General features: G+C 47.8%; 1 protein-coding gene across 3 annotated transcripts in view; it reads left to right on the forward strand.

Annotated features, from left to right (window-relative positions):
- The first annotated feature begins 313 nt into the window (after window positions 1–313).
- B3GNT2 (UDP-GlcNAc:betaGal beta-1,3-N-acetylglucosaminyltransferase 2) overlaps window positions 314–16,161 on the forward strand; it is a 38,512-nt gene continuing 22,664 nt past the window's right edge. For 2 of the 3 annotated variants that reach the window (XR_004987468.2, XM_036435465.2), the window contains exon 1: window positions 314–448. The gene's annotated coding sequence lies outside the window, so the exon portion shown is untranslated. The remainder of the gene's footprint in view (window positions 449–16,161) is intronic. The other variant, XM_036435466.2, reaches the window with a different exon arrangement.

Genomic DNA, 16,161 nt, shown 5'->3' on the forward strand with positions numbered 1-16,161 from the left:
GCGGTCCCGGGGAGCCAGGAGGAGCGCCGGCCGGGTGGGTCGGGGCGCCAACCCGCTGACAGCGGCCGCCGGGCCTTCCCCAAACTCCGGCGGCTGTCGGCGGGGGGCGGGGCCGGGCGGTGACGTGAGGGGCGGGGCCGCCGCTGATTGGCCGGCCGGCCGGGCCGGGGCGGGGCGGCCGGGGCGCGCAGGGCGGGGCCGGGGCGGGGAGCCGGAGCCGGAGCCGGAGCGCGGCGCAGCTGCCGGGGCGGCAACAAGTGCGGAGCCCCAGCCCAGCCGGCGCTGCTCGCGTCGCCGACACCGACGGAGGGGCCGCCAGTCGCGGGCGCGGCGCATGGAGCGTGAGCGGCGGCGGTCGCCGGGCTGAGCCGCGCCGAGCGGCCCGGACGTGGATGTGGCCGCGCTGTCCCGCCCCCGCCCCGCCGAGCAGAAGCTGCTGCGGGACAAGGTAGGGCCGAGCGGGCGTGCACCCCGCCGCTTCCCTCCCCCAGGACTGCCCCAGGCCGGCTCCGCTCCCCCCCCAAACTGCTCCCGGGAGGCACCCCCCCGCCACCGCACCCAGCCACCGGCCTCTGGGTTCGCCAGCCCGAACCCCATTCCCCGCCGGCGGCTCCGGCTTCGTACCGGCGTCTCCGCGGAGGGAGCGGCCCCAGGTGGCTCCTGCCGCATTCAGCGTCTCCCCCCGCACCCCGCACCCCGCCCCCCACCCCCCACCCCAACCCCGCTCGGCGCCCCCTTCCGTACCTGAGGCTGGGAGAGGATGGGGAAAGCCCACGGCAGCGTGTCTTTGGAGCTTGTTGCCCCATCCCAAGGGCCCGGGGATCCGGGACACCCCCCCCTTCACCCCGCCGCACCCCAACTTCCGGGGGAGCCCGCGCCAGGGTGCTGCAGGCACTGGGAAGGGGCGTGTGGAGCCAGGCGTCCTCTCCGGGGTGTCTCCGGCTTTTGGGGGAGCGGGGCCGTGCGTGAATTCGCTCCCGCACCCTCGCACCCCACCCCGGCGCCGGGCCCCCGCGCCGCCGCAGGGGGAGACCAGGTGTTTCGTAAGCCCCGGAGCCGCCACGGCCTCTCCCCTCCAGCCGCTGCCACGGCCACCTCCGGGTCCCCCAAGACCGGCTTCTGCTAAAACTTGGGGGGAACCTTTCGCTGTGACCTCTAAAAAAACATGCCCCGGCGCCCGCGGTGAATGATTTACCCGGCGCAGAGCCGGGAGGGGCGCGCCAGCGGCCTCTGCGAAGCGCCTCCCGGGAGAGGCGCCGGGCGCCGGGGTGCACCCCGCGGGGCTGGGCCGTGGGCGGCAGGCGGCCCTCCTGGAGGCGATGAGACGGAGTTACCTTAATTCCCAGGCACTTTGCACTCTGAGCTGGGGAGCCCCGCGCCCCCTGGACTCCCCACAAGTGGCCCAGCGCGGAAGCGCATCTGTGAGAAGAACATGCACCTTGTCATCCCTGGCGGTCCAGGAGGCTCTCTGGTTCCTGCCCGAAACGTGGGGGTGGTGCTGGTCTTTGCTCCCCTGCCACCCATGGCCCCCGCACCCCTTTTCCCCCCCAATCTTCGTAGAAGGATAGCTGAGAACAATTATATCCTCCTGCCCCTCCCTTTTGGGAGCCAGTTGCTGGAAATGGGCTCCTACTTGTTATAATAAATTTTTTCCAGAGTAATTGTGCCTCGGAAGGGGATGGGATGGTTAAGGACGAGGCCGGCTGAGCCGGGACTGGAAAGGCGGGGAGGAGTGATCTCAGTCCACTCCAGGGCTCTCGGGCCGCCTCGTGGTCGCACCCATTGCAGATCTTGACAACTGACCCAAGGTCTGGGCGGCCACTTCCCACTGCCCTAGTTTTCACTTCTGTTTCTTTTGAATTAGAGGTGGTTAAGCCCGGTGGAATTTGGGGAGGGTTTTACACAGAGTCTCTGTACTCTTAAATCAGATTAGATTTTAAGACCAGGTTGAGTAAACCTTCCCCTGCTGACCAGCCTTATCAAATGCCGTTATCTTTAGATCTTTTTGAAATGACTTTTTTCCCCCCCTCCTGTTTGCAACACAGCTTTCCCCCTTAGAAATCTCCCTACAGCAGGTGGCCACTGCTCTCCGTGGAGATTTTGTGCAGATGGCAGGTGTATGGTGAAAGGTCTAATTCTCCATGAAAGTTCAGAGTTTCCACCCTCACTGCTCACTACTCTTGGTTCTACCCGGTACTGTGCAGGGACCCTGGGCGAGGTTAGCATCCCTGCTCGTTTTCCATATCTGGTTTTGGGGATGGGAAATGTCTGCTCTACCACAGTAGTTTCTGAGGGAAACCAATTTGCCTAACTTTGCATCCTGGCAGTTAAGAAGTGCTTAACGAGTGGTGGACATTGTGTCATCCGTATAAAGGTTCCTCCATGCACCAACTTCCCCTTGGACGGAAAAAAAAGTAACTTGTGGAAACGGTTTGGATTTGTCTGGCTGAAAGATACTAACGTTGCTAAAAATAGTAAAGTGAAACTGGTAATTTATGGTTGATTTCCCGCCCCCCCCCCCACTGTACATTTTGTTTAAATGAATGGCTTTAAGAAAAAGTTACATTAGGAAATTAATGTGTCCAAATAGTCTTAATCATTTTTCTTTACATGACACATTGTTGGTACAAAGCTAAGATAGTCTTGATAGAGATATGTGGGTCTTTTCCCAACTGACTTAGGGATACGAGAAAAGGTGGTGACTCTTTCGTTTCACAAAGAAACGTTGAAGCTTTAAGGTTTAGTTTTTTGGTAATGCTGATTTAAAAAAAAACAAAAACAAACACAACAAAAAGAAACATAATTTGGGGGTGCTGACCCAGAGCTGTGGAAGCGCCTGCAGCACTTTCTGTTCTTACCATACTGGGTCAGTGCTTTTAGTTCTTTCTAATTTTGCCTAAGAGCTACAATGTTTGACTCGACTCATTGGACAGTATTATTGGACATTTTATGAAAGACTAAAAAATTAATACATGCAAACAGTTACTTTTATAAACATTGAGATTCTTGCATCTGGGATAACATTTGGTTATGTAATCTATTACCACACATCAGTGGTGGGGTATGAGTTACCAAGTACTGAAAATTTTCCATAAAAGGCCTTTTGATCTTATATATGCAGATGCCCAAGGGCAACAGAAATCATTCCAGTCAATTGCCTGCCATTTCTAGTGTGCACAGAAGGCTAAAATGTGAATTAAATTGGACTCTGACCATTGGAAAGTTGGCTTTCCCGAAAGCACCTAGTAAAGACCAACAGGTGTGGGTCCAGCTGCCTTCTCCCGACCCCCCAAGGTGTGATAACTGTTACTAGGGGCTTGCCAAATGTGTCTCCACATTGTAGGAAGAGAAAATTCCTCTCTCTGGGGAGGCAATTACTGTTTGAATTAAGAGGTGCGCAAGCACGTATGTGTGGGATAAAGCTTTGAGAGGATTGATGTAATGATTTCATCATCAAAGGCTGGCGATGAGGCTTTGCTAGTCTGGACAAAACTTCTGTGGGAAGAACTTGTTACTTGATGAGGAATTTGTTACTGGAGCCTGTGTGTCCCAATTACTTTACTGCTGGGAAAAGTCACTTGTATGAGTTTTCTCTGTGTTACAACTCATGGCTGAGATTTTGCATTCACTGAGTGTTGCCCCTACTGTGAGTTTTATCCTCCTTGTCCACTAGCTTTGTCTTCTAGTCTTGTTTTAATTCTTGTAACAAACAAACAAACAAAACAAAAACAACAACAAAAAACAAAACAAAAAGAACAAGCTTCTTTTATCAACTTTGTTGATAAAGTTATAACATATGTCTTGAAATAGTTGCTGTAATTTTAGGCTTAGGCATTTACATAGATAGCTCTATGAATACTGTTACAAATTATCTTCTGTGTATTTATGAACATTACCTTGGAGCAGGGCTTACACTGGTTTTCATTCAGCCTGCCTGCTGCTGGTGGTCCAGCGGTGAATGTAGGCCTTTGAACCAGGAGATCACCATTGGATTCCAGGTCAGGGCACGTGCCTGGGTTTCTGACTCGATACCCAGAAGGGGGTGTGCAGGAGGCAGCTGATCAATGATTCTCTCTCTCTTTCTCTCCCTCTCCCTTCCTCTCTGAAATAAATAAAAAACATATTAAAAATAAAATAAGACCAATAAAAAACTTGTTTGTTTTTATTCTGCTGTGGCTACAGGGGAAATTCCCAGTACCCAGGAAATGGATACTGTCTACTTTTCGCTCTGTGGCATTTAAAAACACATTTATTATTCTAATTTCTTCACTCTGGTGTGTGGTTAGGATGTATGTAGCTTACCAGAATGTTTTTAAGAACTGATTTTTCTAAGAGAATCAATTTCAGATTGTGGCTATGTTCTGTCAGTGTGGCTATGTGGTGATTTAGTGGTTAAGAGCACGAACTTGGAGTCAATCAAATGAGGACTTTTTTTTTTTTTTTTTTTTTTTTTTTTTAGCTTGAGGTATAGCAAACAGTAAAGTATGTGAAGTGCATTAATATTAAGTGTGCAGCTGATGGATGTGTGTCCGCCACCCATCACGGAGTAAATGTTTTCAGTAGCCTGAAATGTGCCTGTGCTCCTTCGGGTCAGTGTTCATTCACAGAGGAAACTGATATTCTGACTTAATGTCATTTTAGCTGTGACTCACGTCATCACAGATGGGTTTTGTCTGTTCCTGAATGTCAAATAAGTGGAATTACAGAATCATACAATGTGTAGTCTTTTGTGAAACAAACCTGGATTTGATTTCCATTTTGCAACTCACTGGGTGACCGTGGTTACGGTGTGACTAAGTTACTTAACCTCTCTGAATCTCAGTTTCTCATTTGTGAAATGGAGAATGAAAGTCCTGTTGTAATAGATTAGCTAAGGATATTAACGTGATGAAACAACTAAAATACCTACCTGCAGTTTCCTCATTCCCCTTTTATTTCTTTAAAAAGGTGGTGCCTAAAGCAACTGTACAATATATGTTTTGATATGCTGTTTCATTATCTATAAAAATAAAAGCATAATATGCTAATTAGACCAGACAGCCAGACAACCTTCCTGACGAAGCTGGGGCTGGAGGGCTGAGCCCCTTGTACAAATTTCACGCACCATGCCTCTAGTAAACTTATAAAGGTTTCTTATTGAAACCTAGAGGCCAAATCTTGACTCAATGTTTTGTTGACCTAGTGTTCAGCTTAAAGTAGACATTATTTCTTAATAGTTGATCCCTTATTATTTTTAATTGACATTTGCTCTAAAGTCATGAGATGACAGTCATTGAAATGTCCCATTCAGAGCTGGTGGCTCCCCTGAGTGATGTGATTGGGTGTGCAGGAGGAGGGTGCAGAGATGACAGCTAGTTTACACTCTACCAAAAGGCCCATGGAAGAGTTTAGTTTCAGTAAGAGGCATCAGTAAGTGCCCAGGATGCCCAGAACAAAATTTACAGCTTTATGTTTTTGTATTTTTATAGTTTTGATTCTTACATTTGCTTTTAATCCATTTTGAGTTTATTCTGTATGGTGTAAGAAGGGGGTCTAATGTCATCTTTTTTTTGTTGTTGTTGTTGCATATATCTGTTCCAGTTTCCCAAAATCATTTATTGAATAAACTATCTTTATCTCATATGTTCTTGCCTCCTTTGTTGAATATTAATTGACCATAAAACGTGGATTTATTTCTGGGCTCTTTATTTTGTTTCATTGATCAATATATTTTTATACCAGTACCATGCTGTTTTGATGTCCTTGTTGTATAGTTTTATATCAGGTAGTGTGATTCCTTCAATCTTGTTCTTCTTAAGATTGCTGTGGTTATTCAGGGTTTTGTGTGGTTCCATATAAACTTTTGGAATATTCTAGTTTTGTGAAATATGCCACTGGCATCATGATAGGAATTGCATTCAATCTATAAATTGCTTAGGGTAGCACTGACATTTTGATAGTGTTGACTTTTCCTATCCATGAACATGGTATGTGTTTTCACTTGTATTTCTTCATTTTCTTTCTTCAGGGTCTTATAACTTTTCAAGTACAGGCCTTTTGGTATTTTAAATGTTTAAATGCATTTGTAAATGGGATACTTTTCTTAGTTTCCCTTTCTGGTAGTTCATTAGTGGTGTATAAAAATGCAACTGATTTCTGGATATTTATTTTGTATTCTGCTATTTTACTGAGTATATTTCTCAGTCCTAGTAGTTTTTTGGTGGAATCTTTAGGATTCTCTATATACAGTATCATGTCATCTGCAAATAATGTCAGTTTTATTTCTTCCTTTCCAATTTGGATGCCTTTTATTTCTTCTTGTTTGATTGCTGTGCTTAGAACTTTCCATACTATGTTGAATCAGTGGTGAAAGCAGACATCCCTGTTTGATCCTAATCTTAAGAGAAATGCTTCTAATTTTTCCCCATTGAGTATGATGTTGTCTGTGAGTTTGTCATACATTTTATTACATTGAGGTATGTTCCCTCTATTTTCACTTTGCTGAGAATTTTTAATATAAATGAGTCCTAGATTTTAACAGGTGCTTTTCCTGCACCTATGGATATGATCGTGTGTTTTTAATTCTTCATTTTGTTTATGTGGTGTATCACATCTATTGACTTGTGGATAATGTACAACCTTGCATCCCCAGAGTAAATCCCACTTGATCACAGTGTACTAGTATCTTTTTAAAAACATATATAAATTTTAACTTCAGAGAAGAAGAGAGAAGGAGAGAGATAGAAACATCAGTGATGAAAGAGAATCATTGCTGGGCTGCCTCCTGTACACCCCCTACTGGGGATTGAACCCACCGCCCAGGCATGTGCCCTTGACCGGAATTGAACCTGGGGCCCTTCCGGCCAAGTTGTAAACACCGAGCCAAACCAGTTAGGGCTGCATCTGTGCACTTCTTAAATGAGCTTAGGAAAAGCACATTGCCACCACTTGAGACAAATTGAAAACAGATTGTGCAGCAGCCCTGCGTGGAGAATCCTGGCAGAGAGGGCAGGAGGCGCCGAAGGCCCAAGTTCAAGTCTGTCCTCGCCCTGGCTCCTACCTGTGGCCGTACCCTTGTCAGGAGTACTGGGCCGCAGTCCCTCAGGGGGACCCCTGGCCTCCAGATCGCAGGAGCTGAGAACGAAAGCCCCGCCCCATGAGCCTCGCGCTGATATATAATGAAACAGCAGTTTGTTCACTTAGAGCAGTGTTTCCCAAACTTCTCTCATGATGAGAACCACCTGGTGGAGTTATCAAACTACAGATTCCCGAATCCCAACTAAGAAGTGCTAAAGTAGAATTTTTGGGAACATATACCGTAGGTAAAATTGTATACTTAACTCTTAGAGCAATACAATTTTACCTATGGTATATGTTCTAAATTTTACGTACGGTATAAATTCTAAAAACTAGAATTTTGGGGAACATATAGGTAAAATTGTATACTTAACTCTTAGAGCAATGCAATTTTACCTACGGTATATGTTCCCAAAAATTCTAGTTTAGCAATTCTTAGTTGGGATTTGGGAATCTGTAGTTTAACAACTCCACCAGGTGATTCTCATCATGAGAGAAGGTTGGGAAACACTGCCTTAGAGCATGCATTGAGTACTAGTGTATACTTAGCACAGTGCTTGGCCCCTTGCATATTCCTAGGGGATCAGGCACAGTTCTTGCATTCAAGGAATTAGCAGGCTGGTAGACCCTCTAACCGGAAACGGATGAAATTGCGCTTGCTAGAGAGAGAAGCAGAGTGCCATGCTGGGGCAGCTATGAAAGCTCCCGGAAAGTGGGGTTTGGGCCTAGCCTTTAACGGTGAACACTCTTCGGGGGCAGAGAAAGGAGGGTGGGGCAGTGGGGATGGCAGGCTTGTGGCCGTATTTCTTGGGGAAACAGCAGGTATGATAACCCTGGGTTTGGGGGGCAGGGTGCTTAGGAAGGGGTAACAGCACACAGAGCAGCCTTGATGACCCCGCAAAGAAGTGGCACTTGATGGTGATGGAGGTCATGGTCGTGGCCGTGGCGAGGGTGTGGTGACAGGTCACGGTCAGGCGTGCGTTTTGGAAGATGAGCTTGAGGTGGAGGAGAAGCAGGTGTGACCGCGGGCCTGGGTCAGGTGACGGCTTCCTGGTGGGCTCCCTGCGTCCTGTTTGCCCCACAACCGTATGTTCTCAGAGAGTAGTTGGAGGAATCTTAAATGTATAAAGTAAAAAGTGAAGTCACTTCATACATTTCTCTGTTCGGAATCCTCTGGTTCCTCATCTCCCTCTGAGTAAAGCCAGAGTTCTCCCAGCCATTGGCTCAGTTCACTGCGGCCGCATGGGTCTCCGAGCTGGCCTGCCTCTGGCCTCTATACTGGCTCTTCCCTCTTCTTGCAATTGCTCCCCCCCACCCCCACCCCAACACACACACACCTCTATAAGGAGAGGCTTTCTTTGATCATCCTTATCATCATCCCCTGTTCTCTGCTTTGTATTTTGTCTAAGCACTTGTCAACTTTATAAAAACTAACCACATAACTTTGTTTTTCATTGTCTGTTTTAAACACTGCTGCATTTAGTTAGGTGCTTGATAATCACTGAATTAAGTCACTTTATCAGTCTTGCTGGGGGAAAAATGGAGGGCTTAAACCCAGTCAGGGATTCAGAGATGATACAGAATTAAAGTGAGCTCAAGTGTGTGTGTGTGTGTGTGTGTGTGTGTGTGTGTGTGTGTGAGAGAGAGAGAGAGAGAGAGAGAGAGAGAGAGAGAGAGAGAGGGAGATATTTTATAAAAAGATTCTCATGGTGGGTGTGATGGGATTTGGAATCTAAATTCAAGGAGTTGTGGAGGAGGCAAGCCATAGATACAGGTAGATTGGGGCATTATTTAACATTTAGGACACTCAAGGCCGCAGTGGTATCTAAGAGCCCCAGGGACAGGAGTATGGGGGTAGGGAAGACCCAGCAATAGGCTTGAGCCCAGAACTGTGGAGAGCTCCCATCTGGGGTAAGGAGGCCAGGAGCAAAGGTGCAAGAGAATAAGGAAGAGGAGAATCAGGATTGGGGTGGTCTTGAACTTGGGGCGGGAGTAGAGGCGGAGGCCAGCAGTGTTAGGAGGACAGACAGGAGAGGCCAAGGACTGCGAAGGTTCTGGAGGGTGGAGGGGTTGGGAAAGTCACAGCACCACAGAGGACGGGACCTTTCAGGAGGCTGGCAGCGATGAGAGAGGAGCCTGGGCCTGAGCCCCTGGGGAGGCAGAGCTGGCTGGGGACAGGGAAGACAGCCACGGACCCCCGGGACCAGCAAGAGATGCTCATCTCGTTGGGGCTGTGACTTCCTGAAAGGGTGACGATGGTCCATGTGGAGAACTTAAAGTAGGTTTTAGTCCCAGAGCCGACCTCAAATAGCTTTGTAACGATGGCAACCACTTAGTAGCTTCTGTTCCCGCCCTCCGCCCCACCCCTGAAGCAAAGGCCTGCATCGCCAACCTCACATGCTCATTGTTTGAATCCAGTGCAGTCACGAATATGAAAGTATTAGCGCTCCAATAAGGTTATCTCTATGGACCATGAGCTTGCTTGCTGTGACTTAAAATTTGTGCTCCAGAATTCTGTTATTTTCTTTAAAAAGCTCTTAACATCCACCTGCTTCTCTGATTGGGCTATAATACAATTGTGTGTGTGTGTGTGTGTGTGTGTGTGTGTGTGTGTGTTGTTTTTTGTTTGTTTTGTTTTGTTTTAAACAAAACAAAACCCTTCAAGTCTTGCTCAGATTGTTCATTGGGAAGCCTGTGATATTATAGAATCAAATATATTTGTTTAGAATTGAAAGGGTCGAAGTGGGTTTGTTATAGCTACCATGTTTTCCAAATATTTAACATTTGGAACAAATGATATATGTGTTGTATGTCTTATTTTTATGGTTGAATTCGACAATGCCTTATAAGGAATTTATGTCATTTTTGTTCTTGAGGAAAATGAGATGCAGTCATTTAAATGTTCTTCTTCCTCCACTGCCTAAGGAATTATTTTCTTCAAATGAACTTAAAATACCTCTCATGAATACTCCTATTTTTAACTGAATGTTTCTCTTCTGATTTTTTTTTTCTTCAAGGTTCTGATGGATTCTCTTAAAAAAAAAATCTTAATAATGAAAAGTTTCAAACAAGTACAGACACAGACAGTGAACGAATGAGGCCCTAGGTGGCCATCGCTGGTCTCAGCGCGATGGCCCCTTTTTGTCCCTCCCCCACGCGTGACGAGGAGGTTGTGTAAGCACCGGCCAGCGCCGGAGAGCAGGTCCACGCTGGACTGCAGGTGTGGGAGTCATCAGTGTAGAGACCCCCAAGGGGAAGTGGGCAGAAGTGGAAACGCCAGGATTGTTCCCCTGTGACAGGTGAAGGTGACATTCACAGACAAACTTAAAACTAGGTGACTTAAACTGCACTTAACACCGGGTGAGAGGCCCCATCTCTAAGCTGCTCCGCAGTGTGTTCATACAGTAAGCAAACAACACGTGTCCTTTTACTTGGGCAAGGACGTTTTACTCGGCGGGGGACCGCAGAGCGCGATGCTGCTATGTCATCTCTTTAAATGTGTCGTCAGATGGTCTTGGTTGAACAGAAGCCCCTACCCACCCATAGGACATTGGGATAAAAGGCCAGAATGTCACTGTTCTGAGGATATGTGTGTTTAATCCATATCACTTACTTTGGCATTTTAAAAACGCAAGCACCTACCAGTAACTGGTTGAAATGTAACAACACTTGGGAAAGGGAAAAGGGTCAGGAGCTGGATCTGGGAAGAGGGGACGCTGTTCTGCTTGCGTGGTGCCCCGTTCTGAAGTTGCCACCCAGGGTTTCTTGTCACTAGAAAGGCTGTCTCCTGGGAGGAGGGTGGCCCCTGACTTTGGAGCAGGGGTGGCTTCCTAAGGGAGTCCCATTAATTAATTACTAAATTAATTAATTGTTTTAAAATGTGTTTTTATTGGTTTCTGAGAGGAACAGAGAGGGGGAGAGAGATAGAAACATCAGTGGCGTGAGGTCATCGTTGATAGGCTGCCTCCTGCACACCCCACACTGGGGACCGAGCCCACAAGCTGGGCGTGTGCCCTGACCGGGAGTCGAACCGTGACCTCCTGGTTCATAGGTCAGTCACTGAGCCGTGCGGCTGGGCGGGGGAGCCCAGATTAATGGGTGCTCAGTGTGTGCAGGGAGCGGTGCCTGGTGCTCATCTCGTGGTTCCAGCACGTGGAGGGCGGGGCACCTCGGTCCTGCCTCCCTCAGCGCTGAGAGAGTGGGTCTTGGCTGGCTCACCTGGAGCCAGTTGGGCTGGGAAGCAGTGATGGGGTGGAGAGTGAGCCCTAGGTAAGGCGCTCTTGGCATTCCTTTTGAGAGACTTCCGTTTGGGGGGGGGGGGGATCTGAGTGCCACGAGGGAGGATTACATATAATGCACCGAGGGAATGGAGGAGGAGGCAGTGGGATTTGAACCTGGACTTTTAAGAATGGGGAGGGATTGAGAAGCCAAGAAAATGGACATGTTAGGCTGGGAGAAGCTGCGTGAGCAAAGGTGTGGGTGGGAGGTCAGCAGCTCTTAGGGGGGCTGAGGCCCCTGGACGGGGACTTGAAGGTGGCTCACCCGGATGAAGATCAGGTCTTTGTGAGAATGCTGAGTGGAGACGCAGATGCCAACCTCCCCTCCACCCTGGCTGTGCCAGCCATTCAGGCCGCGCCTGGCTTCCGGTTTGGCAGCAGCTGGCATGGGCTTGCTGGCCGGAGCGGCCCCTCTGGGCCCCAGGGCCTGCCCCCTCCGTCCACTGTGTCTTGGGAACCTCGGACAAGTGCTTGGCAACCGTTCACATATCTGTACAATGAAGATGCCCCAGTAACCCCCTCACAGAACTGTGTCTCCAGCGAGGGGATCCTTGCCAAGCTTCCCGGCACACGGACACGCCCTCTGTGGATGGTGGGGCCTGGTGGGCTGTTGTTAATTTGTCTCGTTATAAAAAGTGGACCAATGGGACAGTCCATCCCATTTCTTCTTCATTCCTTGTCTTTTTTCTTCCTCCCCCAAGGTATTAGATTCCTTTTAGTGTAATACATTATTGAAATCCCTGCACATGCAAGTTCTGCCTGCTCTGTGCTCTGTGATTTCTGTGCCTGGTGTTACAGAGAGTCAGGCAGGAATCTCAGGGCTGCTTCTCTCAGGGACTCCACTCGGGAGTCCTGGAGCCTGAGGTGCATGCGTGGTGCCTGTTGCTCCTTGGCGTCCCCTTCACTGTAACCAAAGGCGAGTGCTCCCTAAGAAAACATGTTACTAGAAGCCTTCATTCTTTTTTTTTTTTTTTTTTTTTTTTTTTAATATATTTTATTGAGTTTTTACAGAGAGGAAGAGAGAGGGATAGAGAGTTAGAAACATCAATGAGAGAGAAACATTGATCAGCAGCTGCCTCTTGCACAAACCCTACTGGGGATGTGCCCGCGACCAAGGTACATGCCCTTGACCAGAATCAAACCTGGGACCTTTCAGTCCGCAGGCCAACGCTCTATCCACTGAGCCAAACCAGTCTCGGCTGGAAGCCTTCATTCTAACAGTCGAGAAGTTGAGACGTCCCATAGTAATTATTAAATTGCCAGAAGCCCGATGCACAAAGATTCGTGCAAGAATGGGCTTTCCTTTCCCTGGCTGCTGGCACTGCCTTTCTGCTCTGGACATGGAGCCATCTCTTTCTGCTCAGGCCCCACCTTCCCTCCATGACCAGAGGACCTGAGTGGCTGCTCCCGGCAGCTTGGCACCTGCATATGCAAATTAACCCGCTATCTTTGTTGGGTTAATTTGCATACTCACTCCTGATGGGCTGGTGGGCGTGGAGAAGGTACAGTCAATTTGCATCTTTCTCTTTTATTAGTGTAGATGTAAAATAAACACAATGGATGTCATTGGTGGTAATTTTAAGTATTTGTTGAAGTTATAAAAGAAGGCTAACTTTAATATGCTATTTGCAGTCCTCGCAGCATGTTTTATTGATTTAGGGAGGTTATATTTTGGAACGAAGACAAATGTGTACTTTTATTTATGTGATGAAGGTGCTCTCAAACTCTGCATTTGATGGGGACAAGAATTGCCAAATGTAATTTACTAGAATTTGGTTGGTTGGTTGATTTGAGAGTGTGTAGGATACCTGGTGGAGATGACATAAATATGAATGTCTGTGCAAGGGGAAATGGCAGCTTGAATTTGGCTGCTCCAGGGCTGAACATTTGGTGATTGTATTAAAATCAGAAGTTTTGACTTCTGTTTGTGGTCATTCATCATAGGCCAGGGAATTAAGTGGTGGGGAATGATGTAATTTTTTATTTTTTTTATTTTTATTTTTTACATATTTTATTGATTTTTTTTTTTGCCCCCTCCCTCCCTCTCACACATCCCCTCCCTCCCCAGCGTTTTGTGTCCATTGGTTGTACTTATATGCATGTATACAAGTCCTTCGGTTGATCTGTTATCTCCCCCAGATCCTCCTCCCCTCCCCGCTGTAATTTGACAATCTGCTTGTTGCTTTACTGTCTCTATATCTATCTTTTGGTTCATCAGTTTATAATGATCTTTATTATCCACAAATGAGTGTGGTCATGTGGTGTTTCTCTTTCATTGATTGGCTTATTTCACTCAGCATGATGTTCTCCAATTCCATCCAGGTTGCTGCAAATGATGTAATTTTTTAAAGCCACTTTTAAAACTTTGAGGAAGTCAACTTTGAATTTAGTTTAATTATAGTCTTTTTTTTTAAGTTTTTAATTTTTTATATAGTGGACTTTATCAGTTTATTTTTATTGCTTTCAGAGAGAGGGGGAGAGAGAGAGAGAAACACATCAATCAATTATGAGCAAGAATCATCCATCAGCTGTCTCCTGCATGCCCTGACCAGGATTTGAACCCTGACTTCCTGGTTCCAGGGTCCACGATGAACCAGAGTCACACCGACCAGGCTCCATGATTTTCACCAGCTTTTCTCTATGTGTCTACAGACACAAGTGCCCACGCAGCAGGCACCAGATTACCTTCCCCCTCTTTCCCCGCATCAAGATTGCAAACCCTGGCTGGTGGCCTACTTACTTCCAGAAGCATTTGTACAAGGTCACTTTGATAACTGGGTTTACATAATGGAACTTTGTTTCTAGTCCAGCCCTGTCATTTATGCTCGTGGGTTTTTATTATTTTTTTTTAGTTTGATTAATTTTTAATTGCCTTTTCCCTCCCCTCCCCCACTCCTTGGGCCTAAGTTTAGTTACAGATTTAATTGTATGAGACTGTTTCCTGCGATGTGACCCCAGGTACTGCTGTCCCAATGGGTGAGGGAGGAGGCCCTGAGGGGAAAGTGCAGAATTGGAAAAGGCTGATGACCCTTATGATGAGGGGTGGCGGGGACCGAGGAGGGGTTGGGGGGAATGAGGGATCAGCAACTAGACAGCCAGGGGCCTGGCGGGGCCTGGAAATGTGGGGCCCGTGAGTGGAACTATTCAGCGGTGATTTATCTAGGGCAGTGTATCAAAAAGATCAAAGAATAAAAGTTAATATTCCTTCCTTTACTGCTCCACCCCTTTCATGTACTTCTTGTCCTCACGTTTATTGCCTGGTAGATTGTCTGCGAGGCAGACACCAGAGATAGAGAAATGAACACTGCCCAGCCCTGCTCCTGAAGGCCCACACTTCCTGTTGGTGTGTCAGATTTGTTAACAACAAGGTGTGTTAAGTCAGGTGGGACAGCTGAGGGGAAGTCATAAAAACACACCCACCTGGTGGGAGAGATCCAGGAAAGTACCTTAAGAGGTGATGTTGGGCAATTGACCTTTTTTTTTTTTTAAATATATATTTTTAAATTTTTTTACAGAGAGGAAGGGAGAGGGATAGAGAGCTAGAAACATAGACCAGCTGCCTCCTGCACACCCCCTACTGGGGATGTACCCTCAACCAATGTACATGCCCTTGACTGGAATCGAACCTGGGACCCTTCAGTCCTCAAGCCGATGCTCTATCCACTGAGCCAAACCGGTTTCGGCGACTTTTTTTTTTTTTTTTTAATGTTAGGTGGCTTAGAATGGAATCTGTAGACAGTGACAGAACAGACTTTGTCACTAATAATTCTCACCACCCTGGTTCTCCTCCCTGTGGGCGAGCCTTGGTTTCCTCTTCTGTAAATAAGGTGGTTGGAGTAGAGGAGCTTATACTTAAAAGAAGCTGTAAAGACACTCTCGTGGTTTCTTTCTGGTAATGACACTGGATTACGCTCTTGAGTGTGGATTGTTGTGTGCATGTTATCGAGAAAACAAGGGCTGAGACGGCTCCGTTTGTGGCCAACGCGTGTTCTTCCATCCCCTTTTCGGCCCAGGTGGCACCCCTTCTCTCCGAGGCCGGCGAGCTGGGCTCCAGCCCAGCCCTGCACGAGCCTGCGGCCGGCCGTGTGCTGGGCGGGAGGGGAATGGAAAAGCGGCGTTTCCTCTGTGTGGACAGCGCTGCCGAAGAGTTTGCCTGGACTTGCTTGTGATTAGCCAGTGTGAGCCCCTGCCAGCCTGTCCTTCTGAGGGTGGGTAAACACCTCACACCTCTGCAGGGCCGGCACCCAGGGTAAGGGAGGGACTGCCTTACCAGACCAGGGCCTCTGGGCGCCCGAAAGCAGGGAACAGTTCTCACCCTGCAGTTTTATCCACCTTATCCCCTTCACGCGGCAGAATTGTCTATCAGGCGTCTTCAAACTACGGCCCGCGGGCCACATGCGGCCCGCAGAGGAGTCTGATCCGGCCCGCCAGGTTTTTTGGGCAGTGAGCGCAGCTGAGGTGTTACAGTAGGAATTAGTAGTTCATATAGTCCGGCCCTCCAGCTCTCTGAGGGACCGTGATCTGGCCCCCACTTTAAAAAGTTTGAGGACCCCTGGTACATCTTCAGGGTATCCGCAAATGTAATGATTTTAGCTCCTAAATGATTTTTTTTTTTTTTTTTTTAAGCGCAACTTCTTGAAATCCTCTTTGAGTGACATTGTGTGGAAGAAAAGTTTAGTCTTGGGGTCAGGGCCCAAGGTTGAAGTGCTGACTCCACCAGGATTAGCTCTGTGACCCCCCCCCCCCCCCCCCAGACTGGTTGCTTCACATTTTTAAAAAATATATTTTTATTGATTTTTTTACAGAGAGGAAGAGAGAGGGACAGAGA

The sequence above is a fragment of the Pipistrellus kuhlii genome, unplaced genomic scaffold (genome assembly GCF_014108245.1).
Source record: "Pipistrellus kuhlii isolate mPipKuh1 unplaced genomic scaffold, mPipKuh1.p scaffold_m20_p_13, whole genome shotgun sequence".
Taxonomy (NCBI): Eukaryota; Metazoa; Chordata; class Mammalia; order Chiroptera; family Vespertilionidae; genus Pipistrellus; species Pipistrellus kuhlii.